Genomic DNA, 18,100 nt, shown 5'->3' on the forward strand with positions numbered 1-18,100 from the left:
CAACATCATGCTGATCCAGATGTCCTCCCTCTTCTTCATCTGGATCACCCTGTGCGCTGCCATTGGGAAGAGGCGGGCCACGTGTGCTGGCACATCGACGGCAGTGCTGTCCTCATCCTCCTCCTCTGCCGCCTCATCCTCTCTCCACCCCCGCACCAACTCAGCTGCGCTGTGTTGATCCCCCTCATCAGCAGCAAGGTCAGGGACCTCCACCAAGTCCTCCTCCTCCTCCCCCTCAGAGGTGGACTGTGCAGCTGCTTGCCGCTCCTGCTGCTCCCTGTTCCAGCAAACCATCGAGGGCCCTGTTCAGCAGACTAACCAGGGGCACCCACTCGCAGACCATAGCATGGTCCCTGCTCACCATGTTAGTGGCCTGCAGAAAGGGAGCCAGCATAAGCACACCTGCTGCATGTGCCTCCAGTCATCATCGGGGACGATGGACGGGATGTTGCTGGTCTTGTCCCTTCTCTGAGCGGCGGAAACAGTGGCCTGGGCAAGGTACTGGTTGACAGCGTGCTTCTGTTCAACCAGACGCTCCAACATTGCCAGGGTGGAGTTCCGGCGAGTTGGAACGTCAAGGATCAGCCGATGGCGTGGCAGCTCCAGCTCCTTTTGCACGTCTTCCAGGCTCGCTCAGGCTGCAGCCGAGCGCCGGAAGTGACGCACAACGTTCCTTGCCATTTCCAGCAGTTCGCCCATCCCCTGGTAGGTGCGCAAGAACTTCTGCACCACCAGGTTCAGCACGTGGGCAAGACAGGGGATGTGGGTCAGGTTTCCCCTGTCAATTGCGGCAACCAGATTGGCCCCATTGTCGGCCACCACCTCTCCGACTCTGAGGCCTCTGGGGGTCAGCCAAATCCTCTCCTGCTCCTGGAGTTTGGCCAACACATGGGTTGCCGTCAGTTCTTCCCAAGGCTGACCAACTGCAGCAGCGCTTGGCAGTGGCAGGCCTTCAAGCTGCTGCTGAGGCGGGGGGTTTGGCCAGGTGTGCCGGAGGATGGCAGAGGATCGGAGGAACCTGCTGCAGTTCCCCTGACCCTGCGGGGTGGCACCACCCACTGTGTTGCTGCTGCTGCTGTGCCCGCTGCTGCTCTCCCATCCTCACCCCCTTCCACCAAGCTGACCCAGTGGACAGTGAAGGACAGGTAGCGGCCTGTCCCGAAGCGGCTGCTCCAGGAGTCCATGGTGACGTGGACCCTTTCACCAACCGCGTGCTCTAGCCCTCGCTCCACATTGGCCATCACAAAGCGGTGCAGAGCAGGAATGGCCTTGCGGGCGAAAAAGTGTCTGCTGGGGAGCTGCCAGTCTGGGGCTGCACAAGCAAGCAGCGCACGCATGTCGCTCCCCTCCTGCACGAGCGTGTACGGCAGGAGTTGGGAGCACATGGCCCGTGCCAGCAAGCCGTTCAGCTGACGCACGTGACGGCTGCTGGGAGGCAGAGCCCTAACCACCCCCTGGAAGGACTCGCTCAAAAGGCTCTGGCGTGGCCTTTTGCTGGCACGGGAATCAGTGGACACAGCAGAGGAGGCCACTGAGGACTGGCTGCCAGAACAGGCCTCAGTGTCGGCGGCAGGAGTTGCAGAGGGGGGAGGAGCAGTGCGTTTCCGCACTCCTGCTGGTGCTGCTGGAGGAGCAGGAGGGCAGGTGGCTGCTGTTGCTGCTGCTGCTGCTGCTGAAGGCTGTGCAGTGATGGGTGTGGTGCCACTGCCAGCACCAGATGCCTTCAGCCTCTGGAACTCCTCATGCTGGTGGAAATGTTTCGCAGCAAGGTGGTTGATGAGCGAGCTGGTGCTGAACTTTAAGGGGTCTGCACCTCTGCTCAACTTCCGCTGACAGTGATTGCAAGTGGCGTACTTGCTGTACACTGTGGGCATGGTGAAAAATCGCCAGATTGGTGACAAAAACAACCCCCTACGGCCTGGAGCCGCTGCTGCCTGTCTCCCTGTGGTGGTTGGGGCGGGGGCTTGGGTGCGGCTGGTGGTGGTACTGGCAGATGCTGCTGCTGCTGCTGCTGAGCCTGAGACACCAGAAGGCTGTTGGACCTGCCTACTGCTGCCAATGCTTGCAATGATGTGCCTCCTTGCAAGGCCCACAAGCGTATCCTCCTCCTCCTCCTCAGAGCTGCTGATGACGACATCCCCTGGAGCTGGTGGCACCCAGTCTTTGTCTGTCACCGTGTCATCATCATCATCCCCCTCCTGAAATATGTCCTGCTGGGATGATGACCCCCCAAACTCCTCTCCTGATGCATGGATGGGCTGCTTGACTGTCGCCACAGTCTTGCTGTCCAATCCCTCCTCCCCCAAAGTGCCCATCAGCATCTCCTCCTCCAAATCGCCAACAACAGCAGACAATACCCTGATGGTGCCTGGGGTAAAAATACTGCTGAGTGACAGGTCGCCAACTTGTGACGGTGAACTGGCCTCCTCCCCAGGCCCTGCTGGGCGGCTGCTGTGAACTGGGGTGGTGGGGGTGAGGGTGGAGGCCTTGGATGCAGAGCTGATGGCGGGCTGCTCATCCTCCGTCATCAGTTGCACCACAGTGTCTGCATCCTTTTCCTCAATGGGACGTTTCCGACCCGGCTGGAGGAAAATAGGAGCAGGTACTACACGCTGCTGCTGTGTCTCTGCAGCGTGAGTTGCTCCTGCTGGGTGGCACCCAAGGCGTCCACGGCCAGTGGCTATAGGAGGAATGTAAGCCACTGACACAGCTGCTGCGGAACTGTGCATGGTGGCGCGGCCGCGGCTTGCCACAATGCTGCTGCCTCTCCTCTTGATTCCCTTGCTGCCCTTCCCCTTGCCCAAACCGCGCTGGCTGCCACTTCCAGACATCTTTGATGTTTTGGGCGTAAACAAAAAAGTTTTTTAAAAGGGCGAGTTTAAAAGTGGGGTACTTTAATGGAGTGGGTTGGTGGGTGAGGTGACACTAATCACTAAGTGATTAGATCGCTAAGTGATTACTAGTACAGTACTAATACAAAATACAATAATTCAGTAATCAGTATAAGTGTGAACAGTGAACAGTGAGTGTGTCCCCTAGTACACTAACTAGAAAATACAATAATCAGTAGTAATCAGATTAAGTAGAAGGAAATAGAGTGTGTGTGTGTACTGAGTGCACGCACACACACACGCAGGAGCTAGCCTATGAACAGTGACTGAGTGTCCCTAGTAGTAAGTAGTAAGTAAGTGTACAACTAGAAATTACAATAATCAGTAGTAATCAGAAGGAAATAGAGTGTGTGTACTGAGAGTGCACGCACACACACACGCAGCGCAGGAGCTAGCCTATGAACAGTGACTGAGTGTCCCTAGTAGTAAGTAGTTAGTAAGTACAACTAGAAATTACAATAATCAATAGTAATCAGAAGGAAATAGAGTGTGTGTACTGTGCACGCACACACGCAGGAGCTATGAACAAACAGTGACAGTGAGTGTCCTAGTACAGTTACTACAAAATACAATCACTCAGTAGTAAAGGTAGGACAGCAGAAACACTGGTATAATAAACTAACAGAGGACAGGAGGACAGCTGCCCACATAGGCAAGGCCCTGAGGCCTAAAGCAGTGTAAGCTTGCCTGCAGCAGCTGTGTCTGTCTCTATGTAACACACAAGCTACTAACTAAAATACAATGTCTATCTAACTAACAACAATATAGGTGTATATAGGAGGTGTATGTGAGCAAAAACGCTAGGTAGTTGACCACAATAAACTTGCTAAGCCAAAGCACAAAGGAGCAGATCTCTCTCTGTACAAAGTCAGGCAAGGACGGAAAAACGGAACATGGCGGCCGCTATTTATAGGGTAGGGGCTGGCCAGGGTCCCCCTCTGTGATTGGCTGCCATCAGAGGGCCTGGGAGCCCTCTGATTGGCTCTAAGGACATCAATCTGGGCTATGACGCTATTCGAGCTCGGTATTCGAGCTCGAATAGCGTTGTTAGCTCGAATAGCTCGAATAGTGAATGGGCTATTCGAGTTCACTCGAATAGCCCATTCGAATAGCTGCAGCTATTCGAGCTCGGTATTCGAGCTCGAATAGCTGAAAAAAGAGCTCGAATATTCGAGCTACTCGAATATTCGAGCTCTGCTGAGCACCACTGATTGCAAGTTCAGAACCATTCTATTTGTATATTTTGTCTAATTGTCCAAAAAAGAAAGAATAGAAATCGTCCTTACATTGTAATTGAAATAGGCAGAGACTTTTTATGTTCTTTCTTACTGAAATGCTTCTGTATGATTACTCATAATACAATTAATAACAGCTCATTTCCACCAGCTGCTAACAAATAACATATGCATCTTGTGATGGATCTTGTCTGGCTTCCTTGAAGCCTTTAGATTAGAACACAGTTTTACAAATAGTGCTTAGAAACAGAAAGTAAGCCAACGCAGCACTGCAATGCAGAGCAGAGAGAACTTTAGGAAAGCTCCAGTACCAGACCTCACTAAATTAGTCTCACTTGACTGATCACCCGAGTCTGTCATCCATATCCTCTCATTTTCATGTCGCATTGGTTTTGGCAAGACCAGACTAGTGCTAACTTCATCACTTTCCTGCCTGTGGAGCTTCTGTAAGTATTTCAGGAAATTGCTTAATCATTTCATAGCAGGAGCCTTTTACTAGAAGGCAAAAGGAAAATGATCATGCAAGGAGACTAAATAGAAAGGAAGACTAAATTATTAGCCAGTAAAAGGCATATCATAGACACTCGTGTCCGTGTTAAATTGTTTGAATTATATTTCCCTACTATAGTTTTTGGCATTTCATTAAGAGTGAGCCATTCGTGTAATAGACAATAAATCATGTAAAATATAGTTTGAAAGTAAGTATAAAATTAGAGGCAAAGTAATCAACAAAAGGGGAATTGCTCTAAAATATTCCTCACGGCTTGAAAGCTGCTATCCCAGAATTTTTTTTAGCAGAACATCACTGAAATGGTTAAACAAAGAATTTTGTCCTGTTATTTAGCTTCCAATCTGCATCCAAACTGTAGATAACAGTCTTTGTTTACATTCCACTATTGTTACAATGTGTGTAAACACAGTGCAACAGGGTAAAAGGAGCTCTCTGTGAATCTCTCTGTGCTTCACACACACAAACACACACACACACACACACACACACACACACACACGGGGCTTGATTCACTAAAGCGTGCTAACAGTTAGCACGCTGGTAAAAAGCCCATTATCACGACTAAACTCCAAAGTCCCATGCCCATCTTATGCGACTTTCCACGTGCACTGGACTTTACGCGCGCAAAAGTTTGGGTGCAGGACTTTGCACGTGAGTTTATTCCTCAAAACGGTGCTAACCTACTTAGTGCAATGGTTATCATGCCCAAAAGTCTTTAGGCGTGCTAAGTAGGTTAGCACCGCTTTGTGAATCAAGCCCATGCAGTTCAGAATAGCTCATTAGAAGATGTTAATATATAATAAAAAGCAGTTTGAATAAAATGCAATGACAGATTTTAGGGCATGATAAACTACACTTTGGAAACTTTGGTAATTTCTAAACAGACAATATTACTTGTGAACAAAAGCAAATATGATAACTGTATGAGTAATAAAAAGTAGGAAAACACATTTTTATTAAATGTTATGTCAGAGCTTCAGACCACTTTAACCCCCCAGGCGGTATGAAAAATTCCACCAGGGGACAGCGCAGCAGTTTTTTTTATTTTTTTATTTTTTTAAATCATGTAGCGAGCTCAGCGGCATCCCCCCAGCCCTGCCGATCGCCTCCGCCACGGCGACGGGGCGGGATGACGTCACCGACGTCAGCGACGTCGGGACGTCATTGGGAGTCCCGAACCACCCCTCGGCGCTGCCTGGCGCTGATTGGCCAGGCAGCGCACAGGGTCTGGGGGGGGGGCCACGCGCCGCATCAGATAGCGGCGATCGGGCGGGGGGCCGGCGGCGATCAGAGTGCTGGCGCAGCTAGCAAAGTGCTAGCTGCGTCCAGCAAAAAAAAATTTATGAAAATCAGCCCAGCAGGGCCTGAGCGGCACCCTCCGGTGGCTTACCCCGTGTCCAGCACGGGGTTACCGCTAAGGAGGTTAATACAGGAAAAACAGTGTGCCATGACCCCCACCCCTGTATCTCATAGTTACATAGTTACTTTGGTTGAAAAAAGACATACGTCCATCGAGTTCAACCAGTACAAAGTACAACTCCAGCCTGCTCCCTCACATATCCCTGTTGATCCAGAGGAAGGCGAAAAAACCCTTACAAGGTAAAAATTCCTTCCCGACTCCAGATGGCAATCAGATAAAATCCCTGGATCAACATCATTGGCATTACCTAGTAATTGTAGCCATGGATGTCATTCAACGCAAGGAAAGCATCTAAGCCCCCTTTAAATGCAGGTATAGAGTTTGCCATAACGACTTCCTGTGGCAATGCATTCCACATCTTAATCACTCTTACTGTAAAGAACCCTTTCCTAAATAAATGGCTAAAACGTTTTTCCTCCATGCGCAGATCATGTCCTCTAGTCCTTTGAGAAGGCCTAGGGACAAAAAGCTCATCCGCCAAGCTATTATATTGCCCTCTGATGTATTTATACATGTTAATTAGATCTCCTCTAAGGCGTCTTTTCTCTAGACTAAATAAACCCAGTTTATCTAACCTTTCTTGGTAAGTGAGACCTTCCATCCCACGTATCAATTTTGTTGCTCGTCTCTGCACCTGCTCTAAAACTGCAATATCTTTTTTGTAATGTGGTGCCCAGAACTGAATTCCATATTCCAGATGTGGCCTTACTAGAGAGTTAAACAGGGGCAATATTATGCTAGCATCTCGAGTTTTTATTTCCCTTTTAATGCATCCCAAAATTTTGTTAGCTTTAGCTGCAGCGGCTTGGCATTGAGTACGATTATTTAACTTGTTGTCGATGAGTACTCCTAAGTCCTTCTCCAAGTTTGATGTCCCCAACTGTATCCCATTTATTTTGTATGGTGTTAGACCATTGGTACGACCAAAATGCATGACTTTACATTTGTCAACATTGAATTTCATCTGCCATGTATGTGCCCATATAGCCATACTATCCAGATCCTGTTGCAATATAACACTATCTTCCTTAGAGTTGATGATTCTGCACAATTTTGTATCATCTGCAAAAATAGCAACATTGCTCACTACTGTATCCACTAGGTCATTAATAAATAAATTGAAGAGCACTGGACCCAGTACAGACCCCTGTGGGACCCCACTGCTAACAGTCTCCCATTTTGAGTATGATCCATTGACCACAACTCTTTGTTTTCTGTCCATTAGCCAGTTCCCTATCCAAGCACACAGACTCTTCCCCAGTCCTTGCATCCTCATCTTTTGCACCAGACTTTTGTGGGGAACAGTGTCGAATGCCTTAGCAAAGTCTAAGTATATCACATCTACAGCATTCCCAATATCCATATTAGCATTCACTACCTCATAAAAGCTGAGCATGTTAGTCAAACAGGACCTGTCTTTAGTAAACCCATGTTGATGCTGAGAAATAAGATTATTTTCTACTATGAAGTCATGTATAGTATCTCTTAGTAACCCCTCAAATAGTTTGCATACAACTGATGTTAAGCTTACAGGTCTATAATTTCCTGGATCTGATTTTTTGCCCTTCTTAAATAATGGGAAAACGTGGGCTGTACGCCAATCCACTGGGACTCTGCCAGTTGCAAGAGAGTCACAAAAGATAAGATAAAGGGGTTTATCTATAACTGAACTTAATTCCCTTAGGACCCGAGGATGCATGCCATCCGGGCCAGGTGCCTTGTCTATTTTTAATTTATTTAGTCTTGCCTTTACTTCTTCCTGCGTTAAGTATTTAATATTACAGTTAGAAGATTGAGACTCTTCCGCCTCTGTAATTTGCAACAGTGCTGTTTCCTTTGTAAAGACAGAAGCAAAGAAAGCATTTAATAACTCTGCCTTACCTTGGTCATCCACCATTGAGTTTCCACCTTCATCCTTTAGGAGTCCTATACAGTCAACCTTTCTTTTTTTAGAGTTGATGTACTTGTAAAACTTTTTTGGGTTAGATTTGATATCCCTAGCGATTTGATTTTCAGCTTCGATCTTTGCTAGCCTAATTTCTTTTTTACAATTTTTATTGCACTCCTTGTAATTGCTGAGTGCAGCCTCGGTCCCCTCCTGTTTTAGGACCTTATAGGCATTCTTTTTCCTCTTCATTTTATCTATAACCTTTCTATTCATCCATAGAGGCCTTTTTTTATTCCTAGACATTTTGTTTCCATATGGGATATACATACTACAATATTGATTGAGAATACGTTTAAAAGCTTGCCATTTCCCTTCAGTGTCCTCCCCTTGTAGTACATTATCCCAGTTCACCAAACTTAGTGCCTGCCTGATTTGATTGAACTTTGCTTTTCTAAAATTCATAGTTTTAGTGGTCCCGCTGCCCCGTGGCCTATCAGTCACCAGATCAAACGTTATCATGTTGTGATCACTATTTCCCAAATGTTCTTGAACCTGCACATTTGATACATTATCTGGTCTATTCGAAATGATCAGATCCAGTAACGCATTCCCCCTAGTTGGTTCCGTTACCATTTGAGTCAAGTAATTGTCCTGTAGTGCTGCCAGAAATCTGCTGCTTTTACCAGAATGGGTAGCCTCAATACCCCAGTCAATGTCTGGAAAGTTGAAGTCGCCCATAACTATGACCTCATTTTTACTTGCCGCTTTTTCAATTTGCTGTAGTAATTGCAGTTCTGCAGCTTCATTAATATGAGGTGGTCTGTAGCATACCCCAATAAGCAATTGGCAACTTTTATTTCCACCATGAATATTTACCCAAACGGACTCCACTCAAGTCTAGTGTAGAAAATGGGTCGGCAACACTCAAAGAGACAATCAAGCTCTTTTATCTCATAAGGTAAAAGGCAGAAATGACGGACTGCTGTTTCTGGCTTAAAGAGATTCTGTTTTGTTAAAATGACACAAAAGTAAACATACCAGTGCGTTAGGGGACATCTCCTATTCCCCTCTGTCACAATTTTGCAGCTCCCCGCTGCATTAAAAGTAGTCAAAAACAGTTTTTAAAAGTTTGTTTATAAACAAACAAGATGGCCACCAAAACCGGAAGTAGGTTGATGTGTACACATATAAAATACATCCATACACAAGCAGGCTGTATACAGCCTTCCTTTTGAATCTCAAGAGATCATTTGTGTGTTTACCTTCTTACCCCTGCAGTTATCATCCACTGAAGAGTGACAGGCTGATTGTTTCTTCCTGCAGACAGCTCTGCGGTGTTTGTAATTCCTCAGCATGTGACAGCCCAGCTCCTTTCACAGACTACAGAGGATGATTTATCCAGCTTGTAAAGCTCTCTTTTCTCACTGAGAGAGCAGAGAGGCTGCCTAATCTAAATAACACACAATGGAGTGTGCATAGAGGGGGTCTGGAGGGGGGGCGTGCATAACAGATCAACAACACTGAAGAGTTGTCAGCCTTCCGGACACAGGGCGACAAATCCGACAGGAGAGAGATAAGTTGATTTATTACAGAGACGGTGATAATAGAAAGTGCTGCAGTAAGCCAGAGCACATTAGAATAGGTTTAGGAACTTGTAGGATAGTAGAAAAAAGGATGAAATTTTTGTTACAGAGTCTCTTTAAGGTACATACACACGTCGGATTTTCGCAAACGACCCCTCGTTTGGACGTCTGAACGTCCAGTCGTTTGGACGTCAAATCAGGCGTGTGTACAGTCTGTCGTTCAGCTGATAAGACTGGATTTGAGCGATCCACCGAGCGGATCGTTCGAATCCAGTCTTATCAGCTGAACAACAGACCGTAAACACGCCCGATTTGACGTCCAAATGACTGAATGTTCAAATGTCCAAATGACGAGTCATTTGCGAAAATCCGACGTGTGTATGAGCCTTTAAGAGCCCTTTTTCAAACTAAATAACCTTATGCAGCTTGAAAAAGAGCTCTATAGCCTGAAACAATGTTCTGTTACTGCTGCCTTTTACCTTATGCAATAAAAGAGCTTGATTATAATTGAGTGATACCGACCCATTTCTAGACTACAAATGTAATATATTCAATTCATTTATAACTGGATCCTATTTCTGCCACTCACATAATGCTAACTGGTTTCCCATTTCCAAAAATGACAATTGTAACACAGATTTGTGTGCATAAGCTCCTGCAGCTCTTGTAGTTCCTTTAACCACTTAAGGTCCTCGGGCTTCAACCCTCTAAAGTCCAGGCCATTGTTCACAAAATAGGCCACTGCAGCATTAAGACCTCGCTGCAGGGCCGTACAACTCTGCACACAAGTGATTTCCCCCCCCCCCTCTTTTCTGCCCACCAACAGAGCTCTCTGTTGGGCTCTGATCCCTCCTGGGATGTTTGTTTATTTTTTTACAGATATTTATCTCCTTTCTTTTTAAAATAAATAACTATGTCTTTTTCTTTATAGCCCACCCTTTCTCCCTCCCCCACCAGCCAATCAGTGCGATCGGCTGTCATAGGCTTCAGCCTATGACAGCGGATCGCTTCCCTGTCGCCCAGGGGGACAGCCGTGCCAAAGATCGCAGCGCTGTACTAAGTAAATAGACAGCGGTTACACCGTCTAACAGTCTCTTAGCGCTGATCGCCGCTGAGAGACTGATGGCGGAGTGGAGCTCCGTCATCCAAGCGGAGATGAGCACGCATCAGCACGCATGATCTCCTGCAAATCCCCACCCCAGGACTTTACGCCGATCGGCGTTAAGTGGTTCTTGGGCTGCCTCTGTGGCCACGCCCATCGGCGTGACGCAGTCGACAACAAGTTAAAAGAAGGTTTCAAAAACATTGTAGCGATGTTTGCACAATGCTATTGTCAGTTATTTATGCAGATCATACTAAACCTGCTGATATGAAGTATGTTCAAGAGAAACACCAGGTTCATGTATGACCATATGTCCAGACCACATGGTTACCAATCATGATAAGGCCTTATTTCAAAGAGAGGCAAGATGGATATGTGTGTTAAACTTTATCCTACTTTCTAATACATCCCTATTGAACAGTATTCAATTTACCAAAAGTATTTGGTCTTACTGCAAATCTCCATTTTCCATAGTCTCATGGGTTTCTACTCTGATTAACATTTTATTTAATCCAGACCTAGCCTCTAGTACCTCAGTTTACTATGTGCAGGCATGGTCCAGGACAGATGTCTTCCAATTTAAGCACCTCATAGATCCTCTGACTAGAAAATTCCTATCGCTCGAATAAGCTAAAGAAAAATTTCAATTGTCCCCGCTCCTAGCCTATATCAATCGTAGATACATGGCCAAGTAGTCACAATATCTATCCATAGATATCGTGATGCCTATGTGGCAAAAACTTTGGATTACATCCTCCCTGTTGCCTATCAGAGATGCCGCGAACGGTTCTCGAACCGTTCACCCCCGAACATCTCTGCATCAAAGGGACTTCTACTACTTCCGGGTCGCTATGACCTGGAGTAGTACGCCTGTGCTGCCCGGCGGAGCGCATCCTAGATCGCGCTCCTGTTGCCGGGCACTTTCTGCGCATGTGCGTGACGTCATGAACGACGTCACGCTCATGCAAAGAGAGTGCCCGGCAACAGGAGCGCGATCTAGGACGCGCTCCGCCGGGCAGAGCAGGTGTACTTCTCCGGGTCATAGTGACCCGGAAGTAGTAGAAGGCCCAGAGATGTTCGCCCGGCGAACGGTTCGGGCCATCTCTATTTTCTGTATGTACAACTTATAAAGAAAATCATTATAAGGTTATTTTCCTGTAGTACAGAACCCTGTATGTTATTAATAAGTGGAACCCTAACATGTCTGCTTGTCCTTGGAGATGTCAGACCGCTTGTGGTACTTTATCACACATATTATGGGAGCGTACATGCATTATACCTTTCTGGAAGTCAGTTGTTCAGTTGCTAAGTGAGATCTAGGAAAAACAGGCTGAACGTACGCTGCTCACTCTGCTCCTGGACCATCCACTTTCATGACATTCTCATAAGGCAAGTAAGCTTACAGCTATCATTCTTAATGCCGCTAAATGTTCTATCGCAGCATTGTGGTGCTCCCAGTGTCCGCTGACAAGGGACATATTGATCAAAAAAATTTTAGCGGTAAAGAGGATGGAGGACATGACGGCTAGATGGTCAATATTGTTGATAGATTTGATTATATCTGGCTCCCCGGGGATATTTGAAAGATAGAGGAGGACAATGGCCCAATTACTTAAGGTGTTCAGGCCTTAACCATGTAAATGTTTCTATGTTGTCGTTCTTCCTTAGATTTCTTTCTTTTGGCGGTACTCTGTTTGCGCTTGTGTCGAGTTGACATGTTTCGGTTACTTCATTATTGGTACCTAATTTTTTACTGCTGTTGTTTTGTGTTAATTGTTCACTTGATGTTTACCATCAGATGTTACAATTGTAACGTTTATGTATCATTCGTTCTAAATGCTTTTTCTGCGTTATAGTGTATTGCATTTCTGTTATACATTGTATATCAATGCTGATAATTCCTTTTGCTGTTTTAACAACTTGCTTCAGGGCTTCTTCTGTCATGCAGTTGTTCAAGATGCTTTCTATAGTCAGTCTATTAGCTGTACACTCCCTCCATCCATCAGATGCCCCTACGTTCTGCATTCAGAAAAGTATGACACTTGGTTGTATTCACCATATAATGTATACAAGGTCCTTCCAGTCATTTGCTGAAAGAAAAGCCCATATTCTGTCTCCCAACATCGGTGGTAAGGTGAGGCAGACTCAAGACAGGCTCCTATAAATGGTGCGGCAGGTGGATGAAGGCCTTGTTTACTGTAAATAGCTGGCTGCTTCCAAAAAGTACACTGGATCTTATTCACGTTTGTGCATAAACAGCTTTATGACAGACTGTATAGTTTGAGAAATGTGCTAAGAACATTTACCCTAAAAGCCCCGTGTACACGGGGAGATGTTGGGGAGATGCTGTGGCAATCGGCGGCCTCTTGCGCGTCCCCGCGCGTGCCCGCCGCGTCCCCGCTTGCCGCGCGTGCGCTGCATTCGATTCCCCGCTCGTGCCCGCTCGTCCCCGCCGGCGCCGCTTATCTCCCGCACGATTCCCTGCCATTGTCCCCTCGCGGGGATCGAGCAGGGAATCGGCGGTGCGGAGATCCGTCCTGTCGGATCTTATCAATCGAGCTGCATCAGCGGCTTGATTGATAAGGAGCATCGCGGCCGCATCTACTCGTGTAGATGCGGCTTTAAATTCAGTGTAATCTAATCTGAATGTTTGCAAAGACAAAGATAACTGGCTAATAACTCAGTAGAAGCAATGTAGGTTGTCATATATAAAGTGGCTGTATAAGGTACATATAGGTTGAACTAGCTGTTAGCAGGTGATATGTGGATTTAATAAGTTCTCTCGTTTTACCCATTAAACTCAGTAATGGCCTCCTCGGAGAGTGATGTACAGCAATTACATTCGGATTTATTTTCACTCTACAGTTTCAGGCTTAAACTTTTTATGTGATCTTTTTCTGGTTAGTTCTGAAATGCCTCCAGCAGATAGTAAGAGACATAACTGTAGTATCATACAACAAACATAAGACTCATGCATACAAAACCTTTTAAGTGACCATGCAGGAAAAATGGTCTGCTTCATTTCCTTATTCAGTTAACTGATTTTAGAAGGCAATGCAGTTTTTTAAGAAAAGCGTTTAGGTTCAGCTTGGGGTACCTCAGCAGAACTTAGTGGCTGGCTCTATAACCTGTTCGGCTATTTTGTCTCTCAACTCCACCATGTCCTAATCCATTGAGCTACACCTTGCACCTACCAGGGCCAAGTAGCCTGTATGAGAGACAAATAGAATAATAACTAAAGTCTGGCTTATGCAAAAATAATATTTATTCATTACTGGTAATCCAGTAGTACAATAAAAAAGATAGGTGCTTACCCAACTATCAGTGCAAAAACATTAGTCCTGGGACTACATGAAGCAGGGGTGTAACTAGACATCCCTGGGCCCCTCTGCGAAACTTTGGATGGGGCCGCCCCGCGAAACTTTGGATGGGGCCCCCCCACCTCCCTCGCTTTCTGCACAGGAAAACTGAGGACCAATGTGTTTTACCCATGCAGATAAAAACACTTAGACTTAAAGGAAATGTCAGCCAATCTATGCTCCCCCCAGATCTACTTACCCGGGGCTTCCTCCAGCCCCTTGCAGCTGACAAGTCCCTTGTCGCAGCTCTGTTCCCAGTACATACATACACAGCCGTATGTTTTTACTACATGCAGTGGTGTATCTGGGCAAAATAGTGCCTATGGCAAACACTGAAGTTGTGCCCCCCCCTCCACCACCCCCCCCCCCCCCCCCCGCCATTACCAGAGAATAGGATCTTTAAGATGCTCGACAACTGAATGCAAAGTACGGCAAATGCTCAACTTCCATTTTGCACCCGTCGGATAAAAATGTGTGACGTCGCTCACAGGAAGATGGATCGGAGAACACTCGTCGTTGCTGGATCCATCTTCTTACATGTTGTGCCAGCAATGAGTACCGTATTTAGTTTTGAGACAGTGAGCTGATTAAATGTTCACTTCCTCCCCCTACCCCAGTATCTACTCATTGCTGGTCAGTGTTCTTATCAGGATGATCTCCTGCAGCAGCTATGATAAAAGTCAATGACCTGTGAATCTTCTCACTAGCACCTATGTACTGTGAGCCTGCTGAGAGCAATGTATGGGCAGCTTAGGCTGTACACACCTTACAATGCCTATATAGCAGCTCTCAGGAAGTTTATAGCATACAGCTGCAGGTCAGAAGAATCACATGTCCTTTGCTTTTATCAGCGCAGGAGATCATCCTGATAAGGACACACAGACCAGTGTGATGATCCCTGTCTCTTCCTGCTGCCCTCAGCATAGAGATCCCACTCACATCTGCTCCATGTGTGTCCTGTGCAGCAGCTCCAGCTACACCCATACACTCCTCTCCTCTCTCACCCCCATCAGCCCCAGCGGCACGCACGCAGGGCTCCATGGCCAATCAATAGGGTTATGTGAGTGATGTTGCCAGGGCGACAGAGAAGCTGTCAGCAGAGAGGTGGACACCTGGACTGGACACAGACACATTCCTCTGCCTCTTCCTACTTGTACAGACAGCTGGGCTGGCTGGAAGGGAGAGGTAATTTGCTAATTGATCAGCCCCCCTGGGAGGTGAAAGACAATGGAGCCTATAGCAGGAGCTCTATGTGCAAGGCTCCAGATACACCTCTGACTACATGAGAGCACATGCTATATGGAGGAACAACTTTAAGACAAAAACATGGAGCGCTCCATAGTGCATTAACATAAAAACTTCTTTATTCCGCAATGTAAAAGTTATACTTACAAAATGTCTGTTAAAAGTTCGCTTATCAGCGGCAAGCCCCTCCGCTTAACTCCCCGGCGGCTAAGACACTCGCACTGTGGCCAGCAGCGCGGTCCGATGGTTTCCGTAGCTCGTCTCTAGGGGGGTGGGCGTGGCTCACTCTGGACGTGCTTGTAGCGTCATTACGCGTTTCGGCGCTCTGCGCCTTCGTCAGATCTCGCGTTTCGGCGCTCTGCGCCTTCGTCAGATGACGCTACAAGCTGGATCACGCCTCTTATCTAGCTGTGTGCCTCTGTAGTCATGGCAACACCTAGACGGCGAATGGGAGGCGCGCTGTGGTGGGGAGTGGGAGAGATGATTTGTAGCTAGGCAACCCTCCGCCGGCTTGTGTATTATGGTATCAGAGCCGCTCTGCTGACCTCCGTGCGCGCATTAGTAACTACATAAACAGTTTAAATTACGGGACAACATATCTATATAACAAAAAAGAAGAAAGTGCAACATACGTCCTACATATCTCCGCAGTTTACATATACATGATGATACTTGTATGCATATCTCCGTTATTATGTCATATCTTCGTGACCATAGCAAACTTAGTTATCCCATACATTCAACGAACAGTTCATGCTCATAAGAATACCACGTTTGTCAAAAACTTCAGAACTATTTACATCTCATTTTGGGAAACATATTTCAAGCTAAAATATTATCACATCAGGAAAGTGATTTCAATAAGAGGCAAACCTGGATAAATAACAATAAAATGCGGCTTCATAGATGGTGTAGCATCTCTAGCTCTTATTTGTTACTAAAACCATAAAACAGTAGAGGCATACAAAGAGCGATCTTACATACTGTATATGAACAGGTGTAAAAATAAAAAATAAAAAAATATATAAAAAGCAAAATAAAATTTCATATTCAAATGGACAACAGCCTTCGAGAATCCTACAGATTTTCATGAACCAGCCTTTGGTTCTTTCAGACCCTACTGCAGCACAATGAGCAAAGGAAGGGGGGGGGCAAGGGGGGGGGAGCCTATAGGCTGGATAGGGATGGAAAGGGAGGAAGAGGAAGGGCAGGGGGGAGGGGAGGGGGAAAGGGGAAGGGGGATGATTGTGATGGAGTGGGTTTTTTTATGTATATGCACACAATGGGAACAGGGTTGGAAGTATCATTTTTCTTTCTCATGCGTTCTAAAAGCTTAATGAATTACGCGTTTATACTGCCATGCTTATGCCTACTTCCTATATCTATAAGGTACTCACCACCCTCAAGTGTTATGGGCGACTATTGTGCAAGACAGTTAAAAGGCTATATGGGGAAAAAAAGAGAGGAATGAAAACAGATGTTGGTTAATACTTAGAGGCTCAGTGCACGGATACCATACTTTAACTTATAAATATGTCGAGATCTCTAGTGCCTCGTTCAGATCTTTTGGGGTTAGAGAATCCATCTTAAATATCCAAAACATTTCTCTTTCACAAAGTTTCCTATACCTTTCTCCCTGATGTAATTTTTTGGAGATCGTTTCTAATCCCATGATAGTAAGGCTATCTGTTTCGCTGCAGTGGTGTTCCTTAAAATGTCTCGGGACACTGTGTTTTTCAATTCCCTCAAGGATATTTCGCTTATGTTCACCAAACCTTTCGCGAAGCGGTCTAGTGGTCCTACCGACATACACTTTAGGGCAGTTGCAGGAGAGAAGGTATACTACGTGATCACTCCCACATTTAATGAATTCTTTAATCTTAGTGACTTGTTGATTACCATCCATTATTTCTTTTGTTCTGTGTCTCATGAAGGGACAACAGCCACATCTTTTAACATTACACCTGAAATTGCCAACAATGGTGGGAAACATATTATAACTCTTTACCGTGTTATTTCTAATGTTGCTGGGGGCAATACAATTCTTAATCGACTTGGCCTTCCTGAAAATAATCCCAGGTTGGTCCGGTAGGGAATTTCTTAACAAAGGATCCTGTCTTAGGATTGGCCAACTTTGTAATATGATATTTCTAATTTTCCTAGACTCTTCTGTGTATGGTGTGATAAACGAGATTTCTGGTTTAATATTTCTAGGGATATTATGTTCCTTATTTTCTAGTGGCCTTGTTTTGAATTCATCAAAGACAGTCTGAACGTGATCTTTTTGATATCCCTTTTCAATAAATTTTCTGGATAGTATTTCTCCTTGCTGTACATAATCCTTATCGGATGTGCAATTGCGCCTCAACCTACAGTACTGGCTCCTGGGGATGTTATGGATCCATTTGCGGTTGTGGCAGCTGGATGCATGGAGATATGAGTTGCCAGATGTGGGCTTAAAATGTGTCCTGGAACAGATAACCCCATTAGCATCAGAAAACAATTCTAGATCTAAAAATACCAAATTTTCATTGGAGACCACATGTGTGAAGCTTAAACCAAAGCTGTTCTTATTGCAATATTCGACAAATTCAGCCAATAACTCACGACCCCCTTCCCAAATTATTAGAATGTCATCTATAAATCTCATATAACAAACAAGATTCCTAGAGAAAGGGTTAGAGGTCCATATGTATTGGCTCTCCCAGTACGCCATGTAGAGATTGGCGAAACTGGGTGCGAACCCAGCTCCCATTGACGTTTGTAAGTAGAGTTGCACGTTTGTAAGTAGAGTTGCTCCATAAAGCTGAAATAATTATGTGTGAGGGCAAATTCGAGTAAATCATGAATAAATTGAGCTTGAATT

Source organism: Hyperolius riggenbachi, chromosome 2, assembly GCF_040937935.1.
Source record: "Hyperolius riggenbachi isolate aHypRig1 chromosome 2, aHypRig1.pri, whole genome shotgun sequence".
NCBI lineage: Eukaryota > Metazoa > Chordata > Amphibia > Anura > Hyperoliidae > Hyperolius > Hyperolius riggenbachi.